A 15,027-nucleotide genomic window follows, 5' to 3' on the forward strand; every position below is an offset into this window, starting at 1 on the left:
ATAGATCTTCTGCTCGATGTCTCTTTTATTATTTGTGTCACGGACGGTGCAGGTGACCATTTCTCCATCAAACCATGTTTTTTTATCAATGGTGACTTTGTGGGTTCTTCTCCACAAGTTTGAAGTGTCGGTTGAGACATTTCCTGGTATGATATTATCACTATTTACAGGTGTATTCTTCACTGTACATGACACTGAAGTATTTTGCACTGTATTTTGTACATCTCCAGAAACAACAGCTTCCAAGACAACTTTGTCATTGACAAATAGTTCTCTCTCAATGGGTGGCTTCAGCATCAGTGTGAATTTAGCTACAAGGGAGAAAAAAATTATATGAATTCATGTGTAATTTGGATTTAAGTGTATATCTGTGAATTGGAATTATTTCGAAGGAGTGTATCCTTTTGTGAATTTGAAATAGAAGTGAGGGTGTGAACTAGCAAACCAACATTAAATGATTTACCTTTAAAGTTCTTCTCCTCAATAATCGGTTTTCCCCGATGTGTGACCTCACAGGAATATGAAGTATTTGCATTCCAAGTCTCACTGCTGACTTGATAAAAACTGTATGCGTTGTAAAGACCTGTTTCTTCATTTAGTTTGCTTTCCAGTTTCAGGCTTGTCGTGTCATTATTTACTTTCCATTGTCCAGTGAGCTTCTCGGGGTAGAAATCCTCAATAACACACATGACAGATGTACTTTTTGGAGTGGTAACAGGAACCAAAGTCAGGGTTGGTTTTTGTGATTTCACTACAAATAAAACAAGGTTTATGCACATGGAAAAACTGAGGACATCTGACATTTTGCAATCTTATTACCACAACAGTTTAGTTAAATATTCATCCTTAATGTCTGTTGTTACCTATTCTGAATGTTTCACTGACAGTTTTCGATGGGTGTACTGCAGTACAGCTAATATTATTTTTATTCCATTTCGTTTCATTAATAGTTATGTGGCTGACTTTCAACATCTTGCTTCCAGTTGTTACTGTAGGATACTGGATGAAATCAGTCAAGGCATTTCCTCTCTGATCCATCCATTTGAAACTGACAGATTCAGCAGGAGAAAACCCAGAAGCCAGACAGCCAACAATTAGGGAATCAGATGAAGATTCACATTGAGACATCTTATAAACTGTTGGTGGATTGGGAGCTACACCTAAAAGGGCGAAACAACACAGAACACACATTTGGGTTAAACTCTGATGAAGCAGACTGTAACTACTCGCTGATTACAAAACAGTCCACGCTTCCGAAGTACTGATGTCCATTTTTGTTTATTTATTCCAGAGACACCGTGAAAACTAGACACAAAGGAAAACCAAACCATAATTTTACACACAACACCACTACAAACACAAACCAACATAATATACAAAGTATTAAAACATTTACCGTATTCGCCTGGTAACCAACAGTAGATTTAAGTCAGGAGCACTATCCTGCGGTCTTAGTTTCACATCACATCATTACATTGACGCTAACATGTCCAGCTGAATTAATCAGCACACACAGGATCACATGACCTCAACTTCAACGATAGAATAATAATAAAATACAAACGGCAAACAAATTAAGAAATTCACCATACAGAAATACACATTTAAACTATGAAATCCCAAAATAAACTATAAAGTCAAAATAAACATTAACCACTCAAATCACCAAAATATCATCCCCTGAGCTGACCTTCCAGCGTCAGCTACACACACACACACAAAGTGGAACTGTTGGACATTGCTTCAAAGTCTCCTAAAAACATTTTAATCTGGAAACAATTTTATATCCACACTGCATTAATTAATACATTAGTTATCATTGTTAATAAACACATACAATTAAATTATAAACTAAAATTTTGAATCATTACATGAAATGAAAGCTGCTGCATTGTCCTTTTGAAACTTTAAACAGTAATTAGTTAATATGCCATGGGTGCGTTTTGATGTCATATTGCCTTCGCTCGAGCGAATTTCAAAAATATGTGGGAATATTTAAGTAGCCTAAGCTGTATGTTATTAAACTTGTTTCATTAGGCAAAAATAAAATAAACATCAAATTTAGTAGCCTATTTATTTCCTCACTGAAATAATTTAATAAAACGATAATTGTAATTTAATACTTCAAAATTAACCAAAAAAAAAAACTGTTTACCAACAGGACAAACGCGGCAACAATATTGCATTTATCACAGCCTGAGTCTGATGTTATTTTCAGTACAACCATATAGGCCACATTTATATGAAACGAGCGACTCCGCGATGCAGCCTGCTTATAAACATGGCAGGCAAAATAACCAATAGCCTGCTATTCTAGCTACATAAGTTCTGCAAAAATTAAAAAACTACATTTTAGGCTAGATAAAGTTTTTCAGTAGCCTAATATGAGTAAATTAGTCATAAAGAGAGAGTTTTTCATTATTATGATCGAGGAAGTTTCTCAAAATATTGTGCATGAGAGATGCAAGATCATTATTAGAAAGTTTCTTAATATTACCTTATTATGAAAAAGTCCTTATTGTGAGAAAGCTTCTCATTATAGGCTATACGACCGATCATTTTTATAAAAAAAACTGTTAACGTTTGAACCGTCAACGTTAAAACGAGAGAAATTTTCTTAATTAGATGTTTTGGATATAGGCTGGAATCTGTTTAGCAAACTAAACAAAGCCAAAATTCCCACGATATTGTCCTCGACAGATTTATAATGCAATATAATTATTTGAACGCTATTCGACTGATAATTATATAAAATATGCAATATAATAATTTATTTGTGCCTTTGTTTAGTTTGCTTAACAGATTTCAGCCCATCTATATTAAACCCAAACAGGCCAATATATTATTAGCCTATATGAATACAAAATATCGAGATAAAATCAGTAAATAGGTCTAACTTACTTGTGACGGTCACCTTCGTCCCTTTGCCCCAGTAGTCGAAGTAAGTATCACAACGCTACATTATTGATATCAGTTGTACAAAATTAAGCCTATTCCTAGCTCTGTTGAATATATATAGTCTGCATTACCATTTTTAGTCATAATTGAGTTTCGCTTTTACACTAGCTAAGAATTGAACTTACAGGACAGATATATGTCTAAATGAACAATTTATAGCTACACTTTACACTTTATTACATAACCTAGGCCTATCATAATAAAGGCAACAGTAGCAGGCTATTCGGGCATCGATGCAAGCATATCTCTAAATTTTGAAATATGAAGTCCAGCCATAGTGTTTTTTAAAAACATATATTTAAAACACTTTGCATTAATGCAACATCAAAATAATCAGAGTTTATAAAAAAACAATAGGCCTAGAGATATGCCGACAATATGGGAATGGTAAACAATCTTCTAACAATATCAAGCAATTTTGGTTTACAGTTTTTGTTTAATTTTTAATTCCAAGTAGGCTATAGCTAAACTAAAAATTTTCAGATGTGAGTGTAGTAAAGAACTTACTTGAGACGGTCACTTGTGTGCCTTTACCCCAGTAGTCAAAAGCATCACAATGAGACATTAGACGTGATCTGATATCCAAAAACCTTGAACGTCAATACCGTTTCCGTTCAGTAGCCTAGGCCTATTATTGAAATCCGTGGATCTGTCGAAGAAAGCAAATCAAATTATCCAAGTGCCACCACAACAAATTCATTGGATAAAAAAAAAAATGTATATATATATAAGAGTTCAGATGCAAAAGCCTCTAAATGCCATTTGAAATGTTCTTCTTTAATGATGATTTTTATCAAACTTGTATATTTAAGTTCAGTAATTTCACTTAAATAACAATTAATAGGTAATTATCATTGCCATTTAAGTGAAATCACTGAACTTAAATATACAAGCTTGATAAAAAAATTATCATTAGAAGAAAATTTCAAATGGCACTTAGAGGCTTTTGCATCTGAACTCTTCATATATATACAGTATATATATATATATATATATATATATATATATATATATATATATGGCTTACAAATACGCAGCCCATTCTCACTCCCAAGGCGTCACCTAACTGACGCCTTGGGAAGCATTTGGACATGCTTCAATATCTGACGCTTTAGGCGCCCTTTAGCGTCAGTTAGATGACGCCCTAGGATCGCGTGTACCCTACCCCCACCCCACACCTAAACCTAACCGCGTCCTCTAACAGACGCATTCCTTTAGCGTCAGTTAGATGACGCCGTAGGATCGCGTCATGTAAGTGACGCTAAAGGGCGCCTAAAACGTCAAATATTGAAGCATGGTCAAAGGTGACGCCTTGGGGTGAGAATGCGTTGAAATACTGAACTTGAATACAAGCTTGATAAAAATTATCATTCTAGAAGAAACTTTCAAATTGGAACACTTCATATGGCACTGCATAAAAAGGTATTCATATCTTATGCTTCTCACTGCTTCTTTCTCTCAATGATTTTTTTCAATTTATAGATATTTTAACTGCAAAATAAGACAAAAAATATTTTTGTTGCAGTTAAGTTTAGGTGTCATCATTGGTTGCAATGATGAGGAAATGGAACTAAACACCACCAGTTTTGTTTGTCCAGTTGTGAGACAGTTCTGTGATAGAGAGAGTATTACATGTTCAGATCCAAAATGAGAATGTTTGGCATTTTTAGAAGTGCATTTTATTATGTAATGTCAGTCTTTTGATTAATTGCTCTTCATAAAAATCCATCCAATGAACACTGATGCACTGTTGTTGAGGTTGTTTTTTTATGAGGAGAAAAATAGCAAAAGTTATGGGATATGCTGCACACAAATCCAAAGAAAAGAACTTTTGGTTGGTTTTGGGTAGTCATGCTATCATATTTAACACTGATTAATTAATATGTATGCCTCAGGATCCTTGTTGTTTAAACATATTTCACATTAACAGCACTGTAAAAAAAAAAAAAAAAATCCCGTTAAAAAACGGCTAATCTCTGGCAGCAAAGTTTCCAGACGGATTCTGTTACAGTAAATTACAGCAAATAGCCAATTCACAAAATTACATGAAAAAAATACAGAATTTACTTTACAGTCAAACTTGATTAAATTACAGTATATTAATGTTGATGATGGCTTATTAAAATGTGGAAAACCGTATAAATGATGTCACATTAAAAAGACATTTAACTTTCAGGTTAAACTGTAAGACGTGTGTAAGATAGCAGTGAAAGGAAAAGCCATGTTTCTAAATCTAAACGACAGAGCCTATTTACAAAAAAATAAAAAAATAAAATTAAAATAAAATAAAAATTAGACGGGTGGGGTGGAATCTAACACAATCATGGTCTTACTGTAGCATTCTTCCTATAGCATTGTTTGCCATGATCATCTGCTTTCCACAGGACCTGAAATCGGGAAGAACCCGATACTGTTATGCTTCACCCCCGTACAAAGTGAACCTCAGGAACTAAGAAATGTGTTAAATGGATTGAGAAAAATTGTAAGATATCAATTATATTTTTCTCAATGTACCACTTGACGGCGCAAAGACCTTTACAACAGGTTTGTGCTCCTCATCCAAATGCATGAAACGTGGGCATCATTTCGAATATGCTCTTTTAAATATTTTAGTAATATTATGTTTTGAGTTTTTTTTATCTTAAATGTAATTTTTAAATTAGCATTGAAAACACATTTCAATAAATCAAGTGCAAAATGTCAAGTGCAATGTTTTTATTATGTTTTATGTAAGGCTTAAATTGACTTTGGGCCCTAACTGAACTTATCTATTATTTTATTTTTATTTTTTAAGTAGTTTTTATATGTTCACATTATAGGGAGTTATCGTGTTTCTAAAATGCTTACATTAGGCTTGTTTGAGATGAGCAAATTCTGCGCAGAATCGATCACCGGTGATCAGCGCGAGATGCATGCCGGTTAGAAATGTGTCCGAGAACGGTCCGCCTGGCTCTGATGTCATGCCGACGTATGTCAAAAAACTCTCGCGAGCGCAAGGCGGAAGGGTCGGATTCTGCAGTCGCGCGCAGTTGCTCTCCACCGACTGCGCTGATCAAAAGCATGATGGGAAACGACTTGCTGACGACACAGCTTAATGCTCATTGGTTTAAACAACATGATGAAGGTAAATTCCATATTCATTAAGCTAAATTCTCCAAATCAAGGCCATGTTTTTTTTTTTTTTTTCAAATTGAAACTGATATATATTGTGAATCTCTTAAACGGGTTAAAAATAAGAAAGCTATAGTCAGTAACTCAAATATACTAGGCCTACTCTAAAATGTTCAAGTGAAAAATAGCTCTCATTTTATAGATGATGAAGTTTGTAAGTCTGTCTATTTAAGCTAAGCTTATTTTGATTTATTTATTTTATTATTAGGGCCCAAGCCCTGAAAGGGCGAAGGCCCTATTGTTTTCCTAAGGATTATTAGGGCCCAAGCCCTGAAGGGGCGAAGGCCCTATTGTTTTCCTTGGGATTATTTATTATTAGGGCCCAAGCCCTGAAAGGGCGAAGGCCCTATTGTTTTCCTTGGGATTATTTTTCTTTACTATTATTATTAGGGCCCAAGCCCTGAAAGGGCGAAGGCCCTATTGTTTTCCTAAGGATTATTTATTAGGGCCCAAGCCCTGAAAGGGCGAAGGCCCTATTGTTTTCCTTGGGATTATTTTTCTTTACTATTATTATTATAATTATTATTATTTTACTACCTTTTGGGCACTTTTGGGGCCCTTAACGTGCTCGAAAACTCTTGAAACTTTGCACACGGGTCAGAACCCGCGGCCATCAGAGCCGGGCTGAAGCTGGTACCCGGGCGTGGCAGGGGGGCTCGTCAGCGCCCCCTGGAACGGGGTCCAAACACTCGGTCCATAACTCAAACACGCTTGCATGTAATAATATGAAACTCGGTACAAATGTTGATCTCATCGTTTCATCTATACCTCGCGCTCTTACTTTTTACCCCAGCCCAACAGGAAGTCGGCTATTGAGGTTTGTTTGTAAAACGCTCGCAATGGTATTTGAAATACTCCTCCTAGAGCTTTGATCCACATTCGACGAAACTCGGTCAGCATGAAGTCAAGACATTGAGGATGAAAGTTTGCGAGGGGATTTTTGATATCTCGAACGGTTTGTCCGTGGCGAGGAAACGAAATCATGGCGAGAAACGTGAAACAGGAAGTGTGTTATAACCTCAGCATACATTAACTGATCTTGATGAAACTTCAGCAGTCTGTTTGCTGTAAGAGGACGATCACATGGATGTGACTATTGTGAGTCAAAGTTATAGCGCCACCAACTGGCAGCAGGAAGTGTGTCACTTTCAAAATGCTTTGATATCACCCTTTTATTTTTACCCGATTTGCTTCAAACTTCATATGTATAATGTAAACATACGGCAGATGTAGACCTGTGAATGGATTCTTGATATCTTTGAAACTGTTGCCGTGGCGACGCATCAAACTTTACCCTTCTTTTAGGATGCTTTTAGGATGCTTTTGAGACCCTTAGCATGCTTCAAAATGCATGAAACTCGACAGACACATCACATTTATTAGCCAGTAGACATGTGAAAAGTTTCAGAAACGGGCGTGGTGAGGGCTCAGTAGCGCCACCTTTTGACAAAAGTGGGGTTGTTAGTTTTAACTAGAGTTACAAAAATTGGTATGTATATTGTACTCCTCGAGTCGGACAACTTTCTAATTTACACTTATTAGCTAGGACCCACAGAAACTCAGATATTTTTGTTTGAATATGGTCACTCTGAGCCTATATGTCTCTGTGTCTCTGTCTTTGGCTGTCTGTGTGTGTGTGAGTGTGCAGGGGGAGGGGGCTTAACCATTTCACTGCTGTGTGTATGACCTGCATAAAGAAAATACATTTCTCAAGCCTGGTATTTTTTAAATAAGTTTTTATTTTTATTTTTTATAAGTAAAGACATATAACTAGTTTAATTGTAGTGCATTGACAATAGTTTTATATAATTAGTTTATTAATCAGATTAACTTGGTCAATAAACTTGGTCTGAAAATTTGGTCCATAAATCAAACACACTTGCATGTAATAATATGAAACTTGGTACACATATAGATCTCATCATTTCATATATAGCCTACTTCACACTCTTACTTTTTACCCCAGCCCAACAGGAAGACGGCTATTTAGGGTTGTGTTTAAAACACATGCAATGGAATTTAAAGTATTGCTCCTAGAGCACTGAACCAAATTCGACAAAACTCGATCAGCGTGAAGTCAAGACATTAAGGATGAAAAGGTGCCAAGGGATTTTTTATATCTCGAACGGTTTGGCCGTGGCGAGGAAACGAAATTATGGCGAGAAACATGAAACAGGATGTGTGTTATAACTTCAGCAGACATTAACTGATCTTGATGAAACTTCAGCAGTGTTTTCGCTGTAAGAGACCGATCACATGGATGTGACTATTGTGAGTCAAAATTATAGCGCCACCAACTGGCACCAGGAAGTGTGTCACTTTAAAAATGCTTCGAAACCACTCTCTTATTTTTAACCGATTTGCTTCAAACTTCATCTGTATAATGTAAATACACGGCAGATGTAGACCTGTGAATGAATTTTTGATATCTTTGATACTGTTGCCGTGGCAACGAATCAAACTTTAACATTCTTTTTTGATGCTTTTGGGACTCTTAGCATGCTTGAAATTGCTTGAAACTCAACAGATACATCACATTTATTAGCCAGTAGACATGTGCAACTATGGCAAAAGATTAAAGTAATGTCAAAAAAGTAAACACTAAAAGCCTCATATCTTCTAAAAATGTAATTACACATCATTTGTTTCTAAATTAAATTATACAAATATTAAAACTTCCCCAATTTTTCCTTTTTTTCATTTAAGAATTATGTTTACGTTCAAAAACAGCCAGAATTGTTGTAAAATTCATAAAAAAATAATAATCTGAGTCATACGTAGTGCTATACTGCCCTCTTGTGTTCAATATCAGGTAGGCCTATTGTGTATATTCCCACCGGTTAATCAACGTGTGACTCCGCTGGGACTTTTAGAGTTTTTAAATCACTTACTTAAAACCGAAAGTCAAAATACGGATGTCCGCACAAGGTAATGGTGTGGAGTAGAGCGAGCGTTTTAAATAAATTCCTATTAAGTAGGATTGAACTAAACAGAAAGAATGTTCACTCTGTTCTGCTGGTTCCTCGCTGGTGGATCATATGATTATTTTGTCGTAATCTATGACAAAAATGCTATTATAAACCATAATAATAGATAATACACATTGCTCTTATTTTTGAAAAATACATTCATGAAAAACAAGATAACAAAAATCATACAAAAATATAGCCATGGCTGCTATAAATGTTTGAAATGCATAGGACAGATGTTTAATGACGCAGCAACATATAATTGAAAGGCAATTAATAATCTGTCATTACGTCACTGCATTATGATATTACGGCTGTAATACGGTGCAGCACAAAGCACTTATGTGCATCCCGAGCTGAGAATGATGTGCTTGAAGCCACATGAAGTTACAGCGCATTGAGTCCATATTGAAAAGTTCAAAGCACAAAGGAAATACATATTTATGAACAGTGGATTATACATTATCTATCTATGCAATAGTTTATTGAGCCTTTTCTTTTAAAGGTTTTAAATTTCAATTACTGTGTGCGTGAAGAACAATTATAGTGCTCTGACTCTAGTGTTGTGATCTAACCGACAGCGTCCGACACCCGGTAGAAAGTAACACGATTAAGTTACAGCAATAAAGTCCAGCAAGAAAAAGTTTCTTCATTCGAAAATATAGACCTTTAGACCTTTATCTTAAAGATCCAGTATAATAGGATTAACATTGAATCATTGAAGATCGTTTTATCATTGACTGTAACCGAATGTGACGTGCTGTTTGAATGCTGAATGGAGAATGACTGACAGGCGCAGAGAGGGAAAAGTTTGTGTTCTTGAATTTAATGACTTAAATATTAATTTCTATATCACATAATAGCTTCAGAACACTTATAATACAGTACACAAAAACGTTATGGTACTTTAGAAAGTTTTTGTGCCTTTGTGCCTAACATAGAATAGTATATGCACAATATAGAATTTGAATCAGCCTCGTCAAAGATGGCAGTGTCAGAGCCGATACCGATCCTGAGTATCTAATCGGCGCACTTCTTTTCAACAGTCAAATTGAAATTGAAATTGAAATTGCTTGAAACTCAACAGATACATCACATTTATTAGCCAGTAGACATGTGCAAAGTTTCAGAAACGGGCATGGTGCAAGGACTAAATAGCGCCACCTTTTGACAAAAGTGGGGTTGTTAGTTTTATCTACAGTTACAAAAATCGTTATATACATTGTACTCCTCAAGCCGGACAACTTTCTATTACATAGTCATTAGCTCGGACCAAGAGGAAGTCAGATATTTTGGTTTGAATATGGTGAGCCTCTCTCTGAGCCTACGTCCCTGTATGGCAAGCCCTTTTAACATTTAAAAGCAAAGTTTGCCTATCCGGAATTAACATTGTAGATATCAACAACGTCTTTCTGTCTATTCGTAATTACATTTTGGATAGTTTGTATTATCATTTAAGATATCTGTAACATAATTGTAACTAGTCGAAATGACAGAGTATGGCAAGCCGTTTTAACATTTAATCATAAAAGGGCCAAAGCCTTCGGCACCGCCACCCGGGTGCCTTTAGGTAACTAAAGGAACCGGGGTTGCGGTGCCACCGGCTTGGGCCCGCCATCGCTGCTCGCAGCTATATTTATTATTATTATTATTATTATTATTATTTATACGACTATTCGGGCACTTTTGGGGCCCTTAACATGCTCAAAAACTCTTGAAACTTTGCACACGGGTCAGAAACCGCGGCCATCAGGGCCGGGCTGAAGATGGTACCCGGGCGTGGCAGGGGGGCTAGACAGCGCCCCCTGGAACGGAGTCTGAATACTTGGTCCATAAATCAAACATGCTTGCATGTAATAATATGAAACTCGGTGCACATATAGATCTCATCGTTCATGTATACCTCATACTATTACTTTTTACCCCAGCCCAACAGGAAGTCGGTTATTTAGGGTTGTTCATAAAGCACTCGCAATGGAATTTGCAATACTCCTCCTAGAGAATTCAAACACACGGCACGAAACTCGGTCAGCATGAAGTCAAGGCATTGAGGATGAAAGTTTGCGAGGGGATTTTTGATATCTCGAACGGTTTGGCAGTGGCGAGGAAACGAAATTATGGCGAGAAACGTGAAACAGGAAGTGTGTCATAACTTCAGCATACATTAACTGATCTTGATGAAACTTCAGCAGTTTGTTCGCTGTAAGAGGACGATCACATGGATGTGACTATTGTGAGTCAAAGTTATAGCGCCACCAACTGGTAGCAGGAAGTGTGTTACTTTCAAAATGCTTTGAACTCACCCTTTTATTTTGACCCGATTTGCCTCAAACTTCATCTGTATAATGTAAATGCATAGCAGATGAAGACCTGTGAATGGATTCTTGATATCTTTGATACTGTTGCCGTGGCAATGCATCAAACTTTAAAATTCTTTTTTTTGATGATTTTGAGACTCTTAGCGGCTTTTAGGGCCCTTAACGGGTTTGAAAACTCTTGAAACTTTGCATACAGGTCAGATCCCACAGCCATCAGGCCCGGGCTGAAGATGGTACCTGGGCGTGGCAGGGGGGCTAGACAGCACCCCCTGGAAGGGGGTCCAAAAACTTGGTCCATAAATCAAACACGCTTGCATGTAATAATATGAAACTCGGTACACATGTTGATGTCATCTTTTCATATATACCTCACACTCTTACTTTTACCCCAGCTAGACATGAAGTCGGTTATTTAGGGTTGTTCATAAAACACACACAATGGAATTTGCAATACTCCTCCTAGAGAATTCAAACACACGGCACGAAACTCGGTCAGCATGAATTCAAGAAACTGAGGATGAAATTTTGCGAGGGGATTTTTGATATCTCGAACGGTTTGGCCGTGGCGAGGAAATAAAATTATGGCGAGAAACGTGAAACAGGAAGTGTGTTATAACTTCAGCATACATTAACTGATCTTGATGAAACTTCAGCAGTGTGTTCGCTGTAAGAGGCCGATCACATGGATGTGACTATTGTGAGTCAAAGTTATAGCGCCACCAACTGGCAGCAGGAAGTGTGTCACTTTCCAAATGCTTTAAAATCATCCTTTTATTTTGACCCGATTTGCTTCAAACTTCATCTGTATAATGTAAATACATGGCAGATGAAGACCTGAGAATGGATTCTTGATATATCTGATACTGTTGCCGTGGCAACGCATCAAACTTTGAAATTATTTTAGGATGCTTTTGAGACTCTTAGCATGCTTGAAATTGCATGAAAATCAACAGACACATCACATTTATTAGCCAGTAGACATGTGCAAAGTTTCAGAAACGGGCATGGTGCAGGGACTAAATAGCGCCACCTTTTGACAGAAGTGGCGTTGTTAGTTTTATCTACAGTTACAAAAATCGGTATATACATTTTAATCCTCAAGCCGGACAACTTTCTAATTCATAGTCATTAGTTTGGATCAAGAGGAAGTCAGATATTTTGGTTTGAATATGGTGAGCCTCTCTCTGAGCCTACTGTACGTCCCTATATGGCAAGCCCTTTTAACATTTAAAAGCTAAGTTTGCCTATCCGGAATTAACATTGTAGATATCAACACCCCACCTTTTGACAAAAGTGACTAGTCTTAATTACATTTTGAATAGTTTGTATTATCATTTAAGATATCTGTAATGTAATTGTGACTAGTCGAAACAACAGATAGAGTATGGCAAGCTGTTTTAACATTTCATTTAATCATGAAAGGGCTAAAGCCTGCGACACCGCCACCCCGGTGCCTTTAGGTAACTAAAGGAACCGGGGTTGCGGTGCCACCGGCTTGGGCCCGCCATCGCTGCTCGCAGCTATATTTATTATTATTTTGTAACCTTTTGGGCATTTTTGGGGCCCTTAACGTGCTCGAAAACTCTTGAAACTTTGCACATGGGTCAGAACCCGCGGCCATCAGAGCCGGGCTGAAGCTGGTACCCGGGCGTGGCAGGGCGGCTCGTCAGCGCCCCCTGGAACGGGGTCCGAACACTTGGTCCATAACTCAAACACGTTTGTATATAATAATATGAAACTCGGTGCACATGTTGATCTCATAGTTTCATCTATACCTCGCGCTTTTACTTTTTACCCCAGCCCAACAGGAAGTCGGCTATTGAGGTTTGTTTGTAAAACGCTCGCAATGGAATGTTAAATACTCCTCCTAGAGCTTTGATTCAAATTTGACAAAACTCGGTCAGCATGAAGTCAAGACATTGAGGATGAAAGTTTGCGAGGGGATTTTTGATATCTCGAACGGTTTGGCCGTGGCGAGGAAACGAAATCATGACGAGAAACGTGAACCAGGAAGTTTGTTATAACTTCAGCATACATTAACTGATCTTGATGAAACTTCAGCAGTGTGTTCGCTGTAAGAGGACGATCACATGGATGTGACTATTGTGAGTCAAAGTTATAGCGCCACCAACTGGCAGCAGGAAGTGTGTCACTTTCAAAATGCTTTGATATCACCCTTTTATTTTTACCCGATTTGCTTCAAACGTCATCTGTATAATGTAAACATACGGCAGATGTAGACCTGTGAATGGATTCTTGATATCTTTGAAACTGTTGCCGTGGCGACGCATCAAACGTTACCATTCTTTTAGGATGCTTTGGAGACCCTTAGCATGCTTGAAATTGCATGAAACTCGACAGACACATCACATTTATTAGCCAGTAGACACGTGCAAAGTTTCAGAAACGGGCGTGGTGAGGGCTCAGTAGCGCCACCTTTTGACAAAAGTGGGGTTGTTAGTTTTATCTACAGTTACAAAAATCGGTATGTATATTGTACTCCTCGAGCCGGACAACTTTCTAATTGACACTCATTAGCTAGGACCCACAAAAAGTCAGATATGTTTGTTTGAATGTGGTCTTGCTCAATCTGAGCCTATCTCTGTCTTTGCCTGTCTGTCTATGTGTGTGTGTTTGTAGGGGGAGGGGTCTTAACCATTTCACTCCTGTGTGTATGGCCTGCATAAAAAATAAATGCCTTAAGCCTGGTATTTTTTTAAATAAGTTTTTTATTTTTTATAAGTAAAGGCATATAACCAGTTTAATTGTAGTGCATTAATAGTTTTATATAATTAGTTTATTAATTAAATTAACTTGGTCCATAAACTTGATCTGAAAATTTGGTCCATAAATCAAACACACTTGCATGTAATAATATGACTTGAGTGTTAATCACATCATGTTTTCAGTTTGAATATAAAATATATAAATTATGTAAAAAAAATAAAGTTGATCCAGCTGGAGCGCAGGCTGAGAATAGCGCTGTCATGACTGGATCAGAGATCATCAGTCATGCCCTCTCATACCTTACGCACACCACGCCCACTTACATCAGATCACATCAACATGTCAGCCGGAGGGATACCGAGGGTCGCTTTCGGATTCAAGAATTTCTTACAACAAGATGGCAAAAGAACAGCGCTTTGCAAGACATGCAACGTTAAGATCGCGGACAGTCAGATGACAACCTCCAATTTCGTCCGTCATTTGAGGAGCCATTATGCCCAGTAAGTGCTTGTCAATTTGTTAATGTTATCTGGTTAGCTCGTTCGTAGTTAGCTAACGTTAGCTAATGTAAGTTAAAGGAGAACTCCGGCGCAAAATTACACATTGTTACCTAGTCAACCGTTATCTGAGATTTGTTTTTATGACTGCCGAATGTAAATAGTTTTATCTATAAAAACAGTTTAGCCTATAAGTGACGTCCGACATTCTGCATATTGTGTTATTTTGTTAAGCCCCACTAAAGGCATAAAAAACTGTAAAGCACAATCAAGTTTTCACACTATATTCCAAGACTTCTAAAGTCATTCAATAGCTTAATGTGTGGTAAAATTAATATTTTAGTCTCTAAGTTAAAGTTAACGGAAAGTCATCTCGCCTCAGTCATT

At 37.2% G+C, this 15,027-nt stretch overlaps 1 long non-coding RNA gene across 1 annotated transcript; it reads right to left on the reverse strand.

The window, feature by feature from the left end:
* Positions 1-1,259: 1,259 nt before the first annotated feature.
* LOC148982021 (uncharacterized) lies at positions 1,260-1,706 on the reverse strand. Its single transcript, XR_016155129.1, has 2 exons — positions 1,397-1,706; positions 1,260-1,305 (listed from the first exon to the last, which is right to left on the reverse strand). It is a non-coding gene; the product is annotated as an uncharacterized LOC148982021 (long non-coding RNA).
* Between the last annotated feature and the right edge of the window lie 13,321 nt (positions 1,707-15,027).

Source organism: Pimephales promelas, chromosome 3 (assembly GCF_988280905.1).
Source record: "Pimephales promelas chromosome 3, fPimPro1.hap1.1, whole genome shotgun sequence".
Lineage (NCBI taxonomy): Eukaryota > Metazoa > Chordata > Actinopteri > Cypriniformes > Leuciscidae > Pimephales > Pimephales promelas.